This window comes from Lonchura striata, chromosome 34 (genome assembly GCF_050655825.1).
Source record: "Lonchura striata isolate lonStrDom1 chromosome 34, ASM5065582v1, whole genome shotgun sequence".
Taxonomy (NCBI): Eukaryota; Metazoa; Chordata; class Aves; order Passeriformes; family Estrildidae; genus Lonchura; species Lonchura striata.
In genome coordinates this window covers 1942892-1958107 of record NC_140736.1, presented here as the reverse complement: position 1 = coordinate 1958107, position 15216 = coordinate 1942892, and positions in this window count along the sequence as shown.

The window sequence follows — 15216 nt, the reverse complement described above, 5'->3', positions numbered from 1 at the left end:
CTGGCAAGGCAGATCCTGTCCCTCCCTCATTGCTCAGGGCTCTTCCTAGGATGGGCACTGGGGTGTGGGGATGTGCAGTGCCAAGGGCAGGACCATGGGGCGACCCCTGCCAGGCTGCTGAGCAGGGACAAGCAGGCACTGAGGCCCCAGGGCTGCAAGGGTCACTTGTCCCCTCGTGGCCTCAGGCCCAGGGCCAGCAGCCATGGCCAAAGGGCTGCACAGGTTGGCTCTGTCAGGGCCTTGCAGCTGCTGCACATCCCTGAGCCCTCTGCAGCCCAGGCTGGCCCACGGATTCCCTGCCCTGCACCTCTGTTCCTGCAGGCTGTTGTCATCCCCCTTTACATGAGTCTTTTCTTTCTCTGGCTGTTCTCTGCCATGTCAAAGGATCCACCACCTCTGGAACCACCCTTCAGTCCCTCCCAGGGCTCTCCTCAGCTGTCCTCAGCCTCCACCCCACTGAGCACAGAGCTCCTGTGTCCTTCTAGAGTGGTCAAGTGCATGAAGCCAAGAGCACCCGGACAAGAGGGACAGTTCTTTTCTACAGGAAGGAAACCACAGGGCCCCAGGGTTTTGAAGGCACATGAGAAGCAGTCACCAGAGGCCAAGGCAGGCCAGACCTGTCTGTCCTTGCAGCTTTTGTCTGAAAGCAGCCTTTAGATATATGGGGAGCTGTTGCAGAATTTCTGAGAGAAAGAGGGCATGATTTATGTCTGGATTAAGAAGTGAGCTACCCCTCAGACTAGGCCCCTGATAAGTGGCCTTGGTGGGGCCTAGGAGCCTTTGATGCAGTAGGAATTTAGTTGTGGCACAGTTTAGAAATTATGTTAAGGTAACTACAACGTAATGAGCTATCTGAGTGTGAATTAGGGTAGAGTTGCAGTGTGAAAAGCCTGACCACCTTAAGGCAAAGGTAAACAATGTTAACTTGCCAATGAGAGTGCCTTTGTAAACTGTAAACTGTATGGAAGTGTATATAAACCACCATCTTCTCACTAATAAAGGGAGAACGTAGCTTTAACCATATTGGTTCGACCAATGTTCGTCCTGTCCAGCTTTCCTGTCTTATGAATACCCTGGCTTTGGGGAGTTTTGGGGGTGGAATTCCATTTCAGCCGTGGCTCCTGGAGTGGAATGACAGTTCTCCACAGGAAGGAAAGGGTGCAGTCCCAGTGTTTCAAAGGTTGATTAGAGGCAGCCCCAAGCAGGCCAGGGCCAGCCAGGCCTGTTGTCAGGTCCAAGGAAGGAATCCTTAGACAGACAGAATTTGGGAGGCCAAACCCCACTGTTTTTTATGGGCATCTGGACGAGAAGGACAGTTCTGTTCCACAGGAAGGAAAGTATGGAGCCCCAGTGTTTCAAAGGCAGATGAGAGCTGTTCCAAGGGAACTTGGACAGTCCTGGCAACTTCTGCCTGGGAGCTATCCTTGCATATAAGGAATTTTGGAGGTGGATTCTCAATTTTGCCATGGATGCCTGGATGTAAAAGATGTTTTTTTTTTCCATGGGAAGAGAAGCGCAAGCCCCCAGTGTTGTAAAGGCAGATGAGATGTGGCCCCCAGAAGGCCAAGGCCAGCCAGAGCTGTCTCTCCTGGCAGGTTTTGTATGGGAATAATCCTTGGATATAATCAAATTTAGAGGAGGAATCCTAATTTCAGCCATGAACCCCTGGGGAGAAAGACAGTTCTTTCCCACAGGAAGGAATGCATGAAACTCCAGGGGTTCAGGGGCTGATGAGAAGTGACCCACAACATGCCAAGGTCAGCTGGACCAGTCAGGCAGCCCCCAGCAGGCCCATCCAACCAGACCTGTTCCATGTTCTTGGATCCTTGGGGCCCTGCAGCATCACAATGGCCCCTTGGTTCCATCAGGCCCTGTAGGATCACAACAGATCTTTGGTTCCATGAAGCCCAGTGATATCACAATGGCCTCCTTGGCTCCACAGTGGCACAATGGCCCTTGCTTCCATGAGGCCTTGCAGTGTCACTATGGTTTCCTTGTTTCCGTGGGACTGTGCAAAGCCACAATGGCCAATGGTTCCATGAGGTTGCAGAGTCTCAAAATGGCCCCTTGGTTCTATTGGGTTCTTCAGGATCACAGTGGCCCCTTGGTTCCACCAGGTGTGGATGTGTTACACTGGCCCCTTGCTTCCATGGGGACCCACAGTGTCACAGTGGCCCCTTGATCCATGAAACCTTGCAGTGTCACAGTGGTTGCCTTGGTTCTGTGAGGCCCTGTGGTGTCACAATGGCCCCTGGGTTCCTTGGGGACTTGGAGTCTCAGAATGGTCTCATTGGTTCCATGGAGCCCCACAGTGTCACAATGGTCTCTTTTGGTTCCGCAGTGTCACACTGGCACCTTGGTTCCCTGAAGCCCTGAAGTACGGAATGGCCCCTTGGTTCCACTGGGCTCCACACTGTCCCACGAGTCCTCAGTGCCACGGAGCCCTGCAGTGTCACAGAGCTCTCCTGGGTTCCATGGTGTCACACAGGGTCACAAGGGCCGCTCAGTTCCACAAGGCCCCACAGTGTCACAAGGGCTCTTGCTCCCACGAGGCTGTGCCATGTCACAATGGTCTCATTGGTTCTGTGATGCCCCGTTGTGTAACAATGGTGCCCTGGGTTCCACAGGCAGAATGGCTCCATGGTCTCATGGAGCCCCACAGCCCCTTATGGAGCCCCACAGTGATCCTCTTGATTCCATGAGGCCCTGCTGTGCTACAATGGCCCCTTGGCTATACAAGGTCCTGCTGTCTCACAATGGCCCCTTGGCTCCAGTGGGTCCTGAAGTGTCAGAATGGTCTCCATGGTTCCATGAGGCCACACAATGTCACAATGGACTTTTGGTTCCATGAGCTTTCATACTGCCAACAGCAGTCTCCTTGGTTCCCCAGTGTCACAAGGGACCCTTAGTTCTGTGAAGTTCAGTAGCGTAACAGGGATGCCTTGATTCCATGAGGTTGTGTAGTGTCACAATGATCTCCTTGGTTCTGCAGCCCTGCTGTGGCTGCTGTGTAACAATGGACCTGTGGTACCATGAGGTTCCACAGTGTCACCATGGTCCCTTTGGTTGCACAGGGCCTTGCTGTGCCACAATGGCCCCTTGGTTCCATGAGGTTTGGTACTGTCAACAATGATCTTCTTGGTTCTGCAGTGTCACAATGGACCCTTGGTTTCATGACACCCCAAAGTGCCATAATGGTCTCCACAGTTCCTTGAGGCCCCACAGTGTCACAGTGGATCCTTGGTTTGATGGGCCCTCCTAGTGTCATAATGATCCCTAAATTCCATGGAGCCACACAGTGTCAGTACCGTCCCCTTGGTTCCATGAGGCTCAGCAATGTCCCAGTGCTCTCCATGATTCCATGAGTCCCCACAGAGTCACAATGGTCCCCGGGTCTCACAGGCCCCACATTATCACAATGGTCCCTTGGAGAAGCCATGCTATGATCTGATCTTCCTGACAGTCCTGGTGGAGGTGAGCCTGTTGGCCAGCGCTGCCTCGCTCAGCTGCCTCCCAGCTCTCTGCCCTCTCGCAGCCGCAGCTGCCTGGGACGGTGCCCACGCCCTGTGCTGCTGCCTGGTCCCCACCCTGTGCGGTTCTGGGCTCCTGCCGGCCGGGTCCCCTGTCACTGCCCTGTGCCTTTCAGGTCCTCGAGTGCCTGGACTTGAGTAAATGTCGTGGCAGCGCTCTGGAGACCATGTCAAGGTACCTCTGGAGTGAATGCTGTCACAGGCATTACCTGGCGTTACGAGGCCTCGCGGTGCTCACCAAGGATCCTTGGATGGTGAGAAGGGGACAGTGGCTGAAGCTGCGCTGGGCAAAGCAGCCCCTTGGGCTGGCAGGGCTTCAGGAGCTGAGGCAGCTGCTCCCAGCTCTCCTGCCTCACCTGCCCAGTGCTTTGGGACAGGACTGCGGCCACTCTGTGATGTCACACTGACATCTCTGTGATGTCCCACAGCTCTCTGTGACATCACATTGCGATCTCTGTGATGTCCCACTGACCCTGTGATGTCACACAGCTCTGTGATGTAACACTGACATCCTTGTGATATCACACAACCTCCATTGGATGTCACAGTGACATCTGTGTGATGTCACTCTGCCATCTCTGTGACATCACACAACATTCTGTGATGTCACATTGACCTCTCTGTGATGTCACTCAGCGCTCTGAGATGTTGCACTGACATCTCTGTGATGTCACACTGATGTCTCTGATGTCACAAAACTCTCTATGATGTCACACTGACCCTGTGATGTTACTAAGCTTTTTGTGATGTCACATAACATCTTTGTGATGTCACACAGACATCTTTGTGATGTCACACAACCTCCTGTGATGTCACGCAGACATATATATGATGTCACACGGACATCTATGTGATGTCACACTGACCCTGTGAGGTCAGAAATCTTTTTGTGATGTCAGACAGACATCTCTGTGATGTCACAGATCTCTCTGTGATGTCACACAGCCGCCTTTGATATCACACTGACATCTCTGTGATGTCATACCGTTCTCTGTGCCATCACACAGGTCTCTGTGATGTCACACAGCACTCTGTGATGTCACATTGAAGCCTCTGTGATGTCACTCAACTGAGATGTCACACTGACATCTCTTTGAAGTCACCCTGAAATCTCTGTGATGTCACACAGCACTCTGTGATGTCACATTGACATAACTGTGATGTCACAAAGCTCTCTGTGATGTCACAGAGACATCTCTGAGATGTCAAAAAGACATCTCCATGATGTCACACTGAAATCTCTGTGATGTCACAATGACATCTCTGTGATGTCACAAGGACAGCTCTGTGATGTCACAAAGCTCTCTGTGATATCACACTGACTCTGTGACGTCACACAGCTCTCTGTGGTGTCACACGGACATCTCTCTGACATCACAATGATATCCCTGTGATATCATACAATCTTGTCCAAGATAAAAAAAAAAACGTTTTCCAATTCCCATCTGAGTAGGAGTTGCCTTGGGGCAGTTTTCCTTACCTGCTGTTAATGGCCCCATCAATGCCTGGCCACATGACTCAGAAATAACACTGTCCAGGAGGAGGAGGTAATTAAGGACACACCTTGTGACTCATAATAACCCATTGTGAGATGCTCTGCCCAAGGGGAGGAGCTAGGCATTCCCACCTGGATAAAAGTGGAGATTTCTAGACAGAGGAGAGCCTTTTCACAGGTTCTCTGAGAAAACACAGCAACTACATCTGCCATCCCAAGAGGACTGCAGCTGCTCCAATTCGAACTGCTACCAGCACGCTGGCCAGGTTGTATTCTGACTTTGTCAGTAGCCTTTCCCTTTATATTATTGCATGTATTTTTCCCCTTTTCCCAATAAATTGTATTTCTGACTTAGAGTCTCTCACTGGTTTTGCTTTCAAACCAGATCAAATCTCCTGTGCTGTCACATGGACATCTCTGTGATGTCACACAGCTCCCTGTGATGTCACACTGACATCTCTGTGATGTCACATGGACATCTCTGTGGTGTCACACAGCTCTCTGTGATGCCACATGAACATGTCTTTGATGTTACATAAACCGCCTGTGATGTCACCCAGACATCTCTGTGACGTTACACTGAACCTGTGAGGTCACATGGCTTTTTGTGATGTCACACAATCATCTCTGTGACTTCACATTGACATCTCTGTGATGTCACACTGACATCTTCGTGATGTCACACAACCTCCTGTAATGTCACAGAGACATCTCTGTGATGTCACACAGGTCTCTGTGATGTCATATGGACATCTTTGTGATGTCACACAACCTCCTTTGATGTCACACTGACATCTCGGTGATGTCACACAGCTTTCTGTCATGCCACACTGCTCTCTGTGATGGCACCTCAATGGCACAAACAATGACATATCTGTGTGGACAAGCTGAAAAAACTAAAACAACGAAAAAGAACCTCTGAAATGAAACAAACAAGAAGTATCAAAAATTACTTTTATTACAAGTGATTTGCAGAAATTGGCCAGCAGTTTAATGTTTCTGAAACCATCCAGTCATCAGTCTCCTCACTGCAGCCTTGAGCTCCTGGTTCCTCAGGTTGTAGATGAGGGGGTTCAGGGCTGGAGGAACCACCGAGTGCAGAACTGACACTGACAGATCCAGGGATGGGGAGAAGATGGAGGGGGGCTTCAGGTAGGCAAATGTGGCAGTGCTGACCAACAGAGGACCACGGCCAGGTGAGGGAGGCAGGTGGAAAAGGCTTTGTGCCATCCCTGCTCAGAGGGGATCCTCAGCACAGCCCTGAAGATCTGCACATAGGAGAAAACAATGAACACAAAACATCCAAATCCTAAACAGGCACCAACTGCAATGAGCCCAAGTTCCCTGAGATAAGATTTGGAGCAGGAGAGCTTGAGGATCTCTGGGATTTCACAGAAGAACTGGCCCAGGGCATTGCCATGGCACAGGGGCAGGGAAAATGTATTGGCTGTATGCATCAGAGCATTGAGAAAGGCACTGGCCCAGGCAGCTGCTGCCATGTGGGCACAAGCTCTGCTGCCCAGGAGGGTCCCGTAGTGCAGGGGTTTGCAGATGGACACGTAGCGGTCGTAGCACATGATGGTCAGGAGGGAAAACTCTGATCCAAGGAAGAACAGAAAGAAAAAGAGCTGTGCAGCACATCCCGTGTAGGAGATGTTCCTGGTGTCCCAGAGGGAATTGTGCAGGGCTTTGGGGACAGTGGTGCAGATGGAGCCCAGGTGGCTGAGGGCCAGGTTGAGCAGGAAGAAGAACATGGGCGTGTGCAGGTGGTGGCCGCAGGCTACGGCGCTGATGATGAGGCCGGGGCCCAGGAGGGCAGCCAGGGAGATGCCCAGGAAGAGGCAGAAGTGGAGGAGCTGCAGCTGCCGCGTGTCTGCCAGTGCCAGCAGGAGGAAGGGGCTGATGGAGCTGCTGTTGGACATTTGCTGTGGCTGCACATGGGCACCTGTTCATGGAGAAAGGACAGGGACAAGTTAGGAGAGGCTGCTTGGAGCCAAACCTTGGCCATTCCCTGCAGACTGTCCTGCTGCGACTCACCCACCTTTGTTCCTGCTCTGGGAAAACCTTCACCCAGGTCCCTGCCTGAGCTCCAGTTGTGCTGGCTGAGTGTGCCAGGAGCAGCCAGGGCTGTGTGTGGGGGCTCTCGAGGAGCCATCCCTGCCCTGCTGCCCTGGGTTTGTGGCCATGCTGCAGAGGAACAAGTCTGGATATTCAGGAGTTGTCAGGGGAATCACTCCCAATGCAGAAAGGCTTGGTACCATCTGCACTCACATTTCTAAAGGAAACAGATTGCAGGAGTTGGTTTTAGGAATTGTTTTCTTACTCACACATCATTCCTGGCTCTCTGAGGTCAGAAATCCCCAGCATTCCTGCTGCACTCAGAGTTTGCCACTGAGAGCTGTGAGGGGAAAAGGATTCCCTGTGGCCGAGGGAAGGTGAGGGGCTGGATGGGTTTGTTCCCCCAGCACTGCTGTGCTCAGCCCCCTCTGCTTCCCTGAGCATCTCCCTGGGCCTGGACATCCCCTCCTGAGAGGTGCCTTGTCCCTGCCAGCGCTCACAGAGCCCATCCCACCCTGTGTGCCCTCGGCCCGGCCCTACAGAAACCTGCCTGTGTGCAGGGCCCTGGCTGGGGCAGGCTCCGTGTGCAGCTGGGCAAGGGCAGCTCAGGAGAGCCCTGCTGGGCCCTGCAGAGGTGATGCTGCTGCTGCCCAGGGCTGAGGAGTGGCTGAAGGCCCTTTGGGAGGCTCCCAGCAGAGACACTGACCACCCAAAGTCACAGTTCTGGAGTCTCTGTAAATGTTCAAACATTCCTTTGATGATCCCGTGTGTCCCTTTCAACTCAGAATGTTCTGTCATTCTGGGATTACAATTCCTGTTCTGCTTCTCTCATCCCCCTGTTGTCTATAATCAAAAGAGAAAAAAGAATCCTTGCAACAGTGTTAGAACAGTAAAGCAAAAACGAGACCTTTATTGGAAGCTTCCTGGTGTCCCAGTGGGCATGGGGCACACCAACCTCTGATTTCAACAATTAATTAAGGTTAATTAAATAGATTATTTAACAGGAAAATCCAATATGAGATTCAGCTGCACCAGTTACATAAACTTGGGTCAGCCCCTTGGCGTATGCACAAAGGCTTTTTGCATGTTTTTTTTAGGACTGGTCACATTCTGGTCAAAAACCAAAATGTTCACCTTGTATGTCCTCTTCCTGATAATAAGACTATACAGTATTTCAGGAATGTATTTAGACAGTTTATTGTTCTAAAATCAAAGATAAAGGTAAGGAAATGTACTAGAGTAAAAGATTACAGTTATATAAGTATATAATAGTATTTTAATAGAGTCAATTAGGGTTTAATAGTTAAGTAAGGATAATTATTTTAAAACTATATAACAGTAATTTATAGAGCTATGGTCAGCTGAAAAATATATGAAAAGCAAAAATCTTTTTCTCAGCAACCACATCTTTCACCCCGTGCTCCAAGCAGGAAATTGAAAACACTTCCAGCAAAGCTCCTGACCTTTACAGCAATCCCAGGCTTCCCTTCTTTGGGAAGTGTCCCCCGGAGCTGTGCCCAGGCTGGTCTGGAGCTGGGAGCAGCCCTGCCCCAGCCAGCCCCTCTCAGCAGCAGCACCTGCCCTGCTCAGGGTGGCTCCTTCCCCCCACAGCTCCTGGCCAGCGCTGGGAGCAGCTCCAGGGCCGGCTGAGAGCTGTCCCTGGCAGGCAGCAGAGTCCCTGGCCCAGCACAGCGCCCTGGGCTGCAGGACCCTGCTCTGCAGGACAGCCCTGGGCACCCCTGGCTGCTCTGCACAGGAGATGAGCAGAGAACGCACTCACAGGCTCTGTGGGCATTGGCATGTTCCAGCTTTAGGAGATCTCTCCAGGAGCTGCAGCTGCATTGTGTCCTGCAGCCAGAGGTTCCTGTGCCAAGGGCTGGCAGTGATTCTGCCCCAGGCACTTCTCAGCCCCTTCCCAGCCCTGACTGATTGAAGCTCTCTGTGCCTCTGTGCTGTGCCTGGGCTGGCTGCTGCCAGTGCCCCAGCCCTGCTGGGCTGGGAGAAGAGCTGCTCAGAAAGAGAATTGTGCTTTTGAAGCTCTGCTTGGTTACCAGGATCACCCTCTGTGCCAGGAGCCCAGCCCAGCTCAGCAGCATGGACACAGCACAAAGACTTTAATGACCCTCAGGGCTTTGTGCTCAGGCCCTGAACATCAGGCCCTGAGAGGGAGCTGCAGAAACCTCTCCAGAACTCCAAGTCAGAATCCAGCTCCAAAGTTTCTCTGACTTTTAATGGGTCCCACTGAGGGACACGACTGAGAAAGTGGCCCCAGGCCCCAGGCAGAGCAGAGAACTGGAGGCACTGATGCCAGGTGGGGACACAGAGAAGCCAAGTCTTGGTGCCCTGGGGCACAGCAGGGTCTGTGCCACCAAGGGCTGTGAGGAGACACCTTGTTCTGAGGCCCTGGGGCCTCCTGGCACAGCCCCAGCCAGGCTGGGCACTGTCAGCCCCTGGTCCTGCCCTCAGCATCCCCCCTGGCGCACATCCCAGTGGCCTCAAGGATCTGCTGGAAGGAGTCCCTGGGGAGCCTTGGTCAGGAATGGCCCTGGGGGCTCCTTCATGCTCCCAGGGACTGCAGGTTTTTGAAAGGACTTTGGCTTTTGCTTTTGCCTTGGAGTCTCTGAGAGCTTTGTGCAATCATGGCCTCCAATTATCTGCTGTAATTAGTCCCTGGAGAGGCTTTGTCAGGAGCAACACTCAGTGGAGCTCATTAATGCTTCAAGGTACTTCAGTTCTTTAAGGTACTTGGTGTTACCCTTTTGCTACAGACTCTGAGAGAGGTTTGTGCAATCATGGCCCCAATTATCTGCTTCAAAAGCACATTTCTCTTGCTGAGGAGCTCTTCTCCCAGCCCAGCAGGGCTGGGGCACTGCCTGCAGCCAGTGCGGGCACAGCACAGAGGCACAGAGAGCTTCAATTAGTCAGGGCTGGGAAGGGGCTGAGAAGTGCCTGGGGCAGAATCACTGCCAGCCCTTGGCACAGGAACCTCTGGCTGCAGGACACAATGCAGCTGCAGCTCCTGGAGAGATCTCCTAAAGCTGGAACATGCCAATGCCCACAGAGCCTGTGAGTGCATTCTCTGCTCATGTCCTGTGCAGAGCAGCCAGGGGTGCCCAGGGCTGTCCTGCAGAGCAGGGTCCTGCAGCCCAGGGCGCTGTGCTGGGCCAGGGACTCTGCTGCCTGCCAGGGACAGCTCTCAGCCGGCCCTGGAGCTGCTCCCAGCGCTGGCCAGGAGCTGTGGGGGGAAGGAGCCACCCTGAGCAGGGCAGGTGCTGCTGCTGAGAGGGGCTGGCTGGGGCAGGGCTGCTCCCAGCTCAGACCAGCCTGGGCACAGCTCCGGAGGGCACTTCCCAAAGAAGGGAAGCCTGGGATTGCTGTAAAGGTCAGGAGCTTTGCTGGAAGTGTTTTCAATTTCCTGCTTGGAGGAGGATGGGAAATTTTGGGTGGTGACAAAAATTTTTTTGCTTTTTATATATTTGTAATATATTTGTAGTTCTGTAAATTACTGTTATATAGTTATAAAACTGTAATCCATACTTTTCTCTATTAATGTCTTAATTCATTCTACTAAAATACTATTATTTACTTATAAACCTGTAATCCTTAATTGATTCTAATATATTTCCTACCTATCTCTTAGATTTTAGAACAATAAGCTGACTGTCTAAATACATTCCTGAAATACTGCATACTATTATTATTAAGAGGACCCACAAGAAGAACATTTTAGTTTTTGAATGTGAGCAGTCATAACAAAAAGTGGGGCAAAGAAGCCTTTGGACCTACTTCAATGGGTAGAGCCCAGGATGAGTAAGTTGGGAAACTGAATCTCCTATTGGATGTTCCTGTTAAATATTCTAATTAATGAACCTTGTTACCTTATTGAAATTGGGGGCTGGGTGTGCCCCATCCCAACTGGGACGCCTGGAAGCTTCCAATAAAGGTCTGTTTTTTATTTACTGTTCTCACACTGTTGCAAGGCTTTTTTTTTTTTCCTCTTTTGATTATAGACAACAGAGGGATGAGAGAAGCAGAACAGGAATTGTAATCCCAGAATCACAGAACATTCTGAGTTGAAAGGGACACATGAGATGATCAAAGGAATGTTTGAACATTTACAGAGACTCCAGAACTGTGGAACAGAACTGTCCTTCTCGTCCAGATGCCCATAAAAAACAGTGGGGTTTGGCCTCCCAAATTCTGTCTGTCTAAGGATTCCTTCCTTGGACCTGACAACAGGCCTGGCTGGCCCTGGCCTGCTTGGGGCTGCCTCTAATCAACCTTTGAAACACTGGGACTGCACCCTTTCCTTCCTGTGGAGAACTGTCATTCCACTCCAGGAGCCACGGCTGAAATGGAATTCCACCCCCAATACTCCCCAAAGCCAGGGTATTCATAAGACAGGAAAGCTGGACAGGACGAACATTGGTCGAACCAATATGGTTAAAGCTACGTTCTCCCTTTATTAGTGAGAAGATGGTGGTTTATATACACTTCCATACAGTTTACAGTTTACAAAGGCACTCTCATTGGCAAGTTAACATTGTTTACCTTTGCCTTAAGGTGGTCAGGCTTTTCACACTGCAACTCTACCCTAATTCACACTCAGATAGCTCATTACGTTGTAGTTACTTTAACATAATTTCTAAACTGCGCCACAACTAAATTCCTACTGCATCAAAGGCTCCTAGGCCCCACCAAGGCCACTTATCAGGGGCCTAGTCTGAGGGGTAGCTCAATTCTTAATCCAGATATAAATCATGCCCTCTTTCTCTCAGAAATTCTGCAACAGCTCCCCATATATCCAAAGGCTGCTTTCAGACAAAAGCTGCAAGGACAGACAGGTCTGGCCTGCCTTGGCCTCTGGTGACTGCTTCTCATGTGCTTTCAAAACCCTGGGGCTCTGTGGTTTCCTTCCTGTAGAAAAGAACTGTCCCTCTTGTCCAGGTGCTCTTGGCTTCATGCACTTGACCACTCTAGAAGGACACAGGAGCTCTGTGCTCAGTGGGGTGGAGGCTGAGGACAGCTGAGGAGAGCCCTGGGAGGGACTGAAGGGTGGTTCCAGAGGTGGTGGATCCTTTGACATGGCAGAGAACAGCCAGAGAAAGAAAAGACTCATGTAAAGGGGGATGACGACAGCCTGCAGGGACAGAGGCGCAGGGCAGGGACACCATGGGACAGCCTGGGCTGCAGAGGGCTCAGGGATGTGCAGCAGCTGCAAGGCCCTGACAGAGCCAACCTGTGCAGCCCTTTGGCCATGGCTGCTGGCCCTGGGCCTGAGCCACGAGGGGACAAGTGACCCTTGCAGCCCTGGGGCCTCAGTGCCTGCTTGTCCCTGCTCAGCAGCCTGGCAGGGGTCGCCCCATGGTCCTGCCCTTGGCATGGCACATCCCCACATGCCAGTGCCCATCCCGGGAAGAGCCCTGAGCAATGAGGGAGGGACAGGATCTGCCTTGCCAGGGGCTGGGGCTCAGGCCTGGGCCCTTTGCACTCCTGAAACACATCCAGGTTTGCTCAGCACCAGAGACACCTTTCCCTTGCTTGTGCCCAGCTGTCATCTCTGCCTCCAGTGTTCTGCTCTGACTGGAACCTGGGGACACTGTCTCAGTTGTTTCCATGACACAGATATTTTCAAAGTACAAGAAACTTCAGTGTTTCAATGTAACTGAGTTCTTGAGGGTTTTGTGACATCACTGAGTGTCTTGGTTCGACAAGACAAGAGTCTGTGAAGGAGGGCTAAAGCCTCCTGTGCAATGGAGAAGGTAAACCCCCTCCCTCCAAATTTCTAGGAGTTTTAAATTAAAAGGCTCTCAGGCAAAAATATGGGAATAGGAGTAACAATTCTTTACTAGGAGAAAACTAGACAACAATTTAAAAAGGCAAATGCAATCGGTACAAACAAAACCAGTGAAAAAAGTCCACAACCTGAGGATTCGGGGTGCCAGTGGCAGTCCTGCTGGGACGATTGCTCCCCTTGCAGTGGCTGATGAACTGCAGCTACAGTGGTGATCTTTAGAAGGGTATAGTTTTCCTCTGAAGATCTGGTGGCAGTGGGGCCGGTCTTCCTCTGCGCCGGGGTTGCCTCCGAGCTCCGCTGCCGCCGCCTCAGCACGCTCCGGCTGCTTCGCTGCGAGATCCCGTGAAGAGAGAGAGGGAGCTGCTTCTCTGGGAATCCCGCAAAGAGAGAGCGCGAGCTGCTTCTTTGGGAGTCCCGCAGAGAGAGCTGCCTCGTCTCCCCAAAAAGCTACCCCTTTGTTGGAGGGTGCCACGGGAGACAAGACTCATGATATCATGATCATCAAGTCTCAGTTTATTGTGACCGATTACACAGTTTATATATGTTTGTTAATTAGCTCATACATATTGCAAAAGCCAAGCTCATGATTGGTTGCTATGTGACTTGTACTATTATCTTAAAAGTATCTTTGTGAATGATACTTGCCTGTCCAGCTAGCCTTGCAGTTAGAACAGCTTAGTACTTCTTTGTTCTTCTCTATCTATTTCTACATACCAAGCAGTTTCAATATCCTGCTTTCTGCACACCATCTACTCTTCAGGGCCATGCGAACTTTGCAGCAGTCACGTAGCCCTCCCTATTTGGATTAATTTTACAGTATCATGTCCCCTGTTGTACAACCATTCCTCTGTCAAGCTCTCTTCACCCCTTTATACAATAATAGAGTGCTTGGCTTCCCCCTCTGGGTGGGACCCCTCACAATGGGATGGTGTTGCATTTACCAGCCCTGCATTGAATCAGTCAATGGCCCATTAGCAAACCATTACCTCTTAGGAGCAAAACCGGTTCTTGGAAAAGATAACAAACTTGCCCAACTTTCAACAGATGGCAAATAGAATACAAGCTTATCTTACAACCCAGGACACTGAGGCAATTGTGACATGAGAGAGCTGGCTGTGATGTCACAGAATATGGTGTGATTCAATAGACCAGGCTCTGCCATCATCGAGGGTGGCTCTGTGGCATGGGAGACAGGGTTGTGACATCACCAGGTGGCTGTGTAACATTATAGAGCAGGCTGTGACATCACAGAACAGACTGTGACATTCCAGGGTGACAGTGACATCATGGAGTCTTCTGTGACATCACAGCACTCCTGTATGGCATCAAAGGGTGGCATCATAGAGTTGGCTCTATGACATCACAGGGGCTGTGTGACATCACAGGAAGCAGTGTGACATCATAGGGGCAGTGTGACATCACAGAGGGGTGTGTGAAATCACAGAGAGAGTATGACATCACAGAAATGACTGTGCAACATCAGAGAGAGCTGTGTGGCATCACAGGGTCATTATGACATCACAGAGATGCCTGGGTGACATCACAGGAGGTTGTGTGATATCATATAAATGCCTGTGGGACATCACAGGGGCTGTGAGACATCACAGAGGCTGTGTGACATCACAGGAGGCAGTGTGACATCAGAGAGATGTTGGTGCGACATCACAGAGATTTGTGTGATATCACAGAGATGTCCGTGTGATGTCACAGAAATGTCCATGTGACATTGCAGAGATCTGTGTGACATCGCAGGAAGTTGTGTGACATCACAGAAATGCTCATGTGACATCACAGGAAGGCTGTGTAATATCACCCTGCTGTTTTAAATGCTTTAAACTTCTTTTAAGTTTTCGTTGCCTCTGAAGATTTACGTATTTCTTCTAGAGTTGTCATGCACTGTTCATGTAAATAATAATTGTTGTGCATTTTTTTTATAAGAGAGAATAAGTTAGAGAAGTAGCAATTTCGTCCTCCAATCCAGTGCCACTTTGTAAATTTCATATATTATATAAATAAAAAAAAAAGTTACGTCCTTTTACTCTTTTAATCTTAATATGAGTGTGCGAGGTATTTTGTGTCCTAGTGCAACAGTTTGACATCACAGGGGCTGTGTGACATCACAGAGAGCTGTGTGACATCACAGGGGATGTGTGATGTCACAGGGGCTGTGTGACATCACTGGGGCTGTGTGACATCACAGGGGCTGTGTGAGGTCACTGGGGAGGTCTCTCTGCCCCATTCCCCCCCCCAGTTCCCCCAGAGAAGTCCAACGCTGCTCATGCACAGCGGGGTCCCCTGTCCCCCCGGGACCCCCGCCCCCGGCGCCGCAGCCTCCC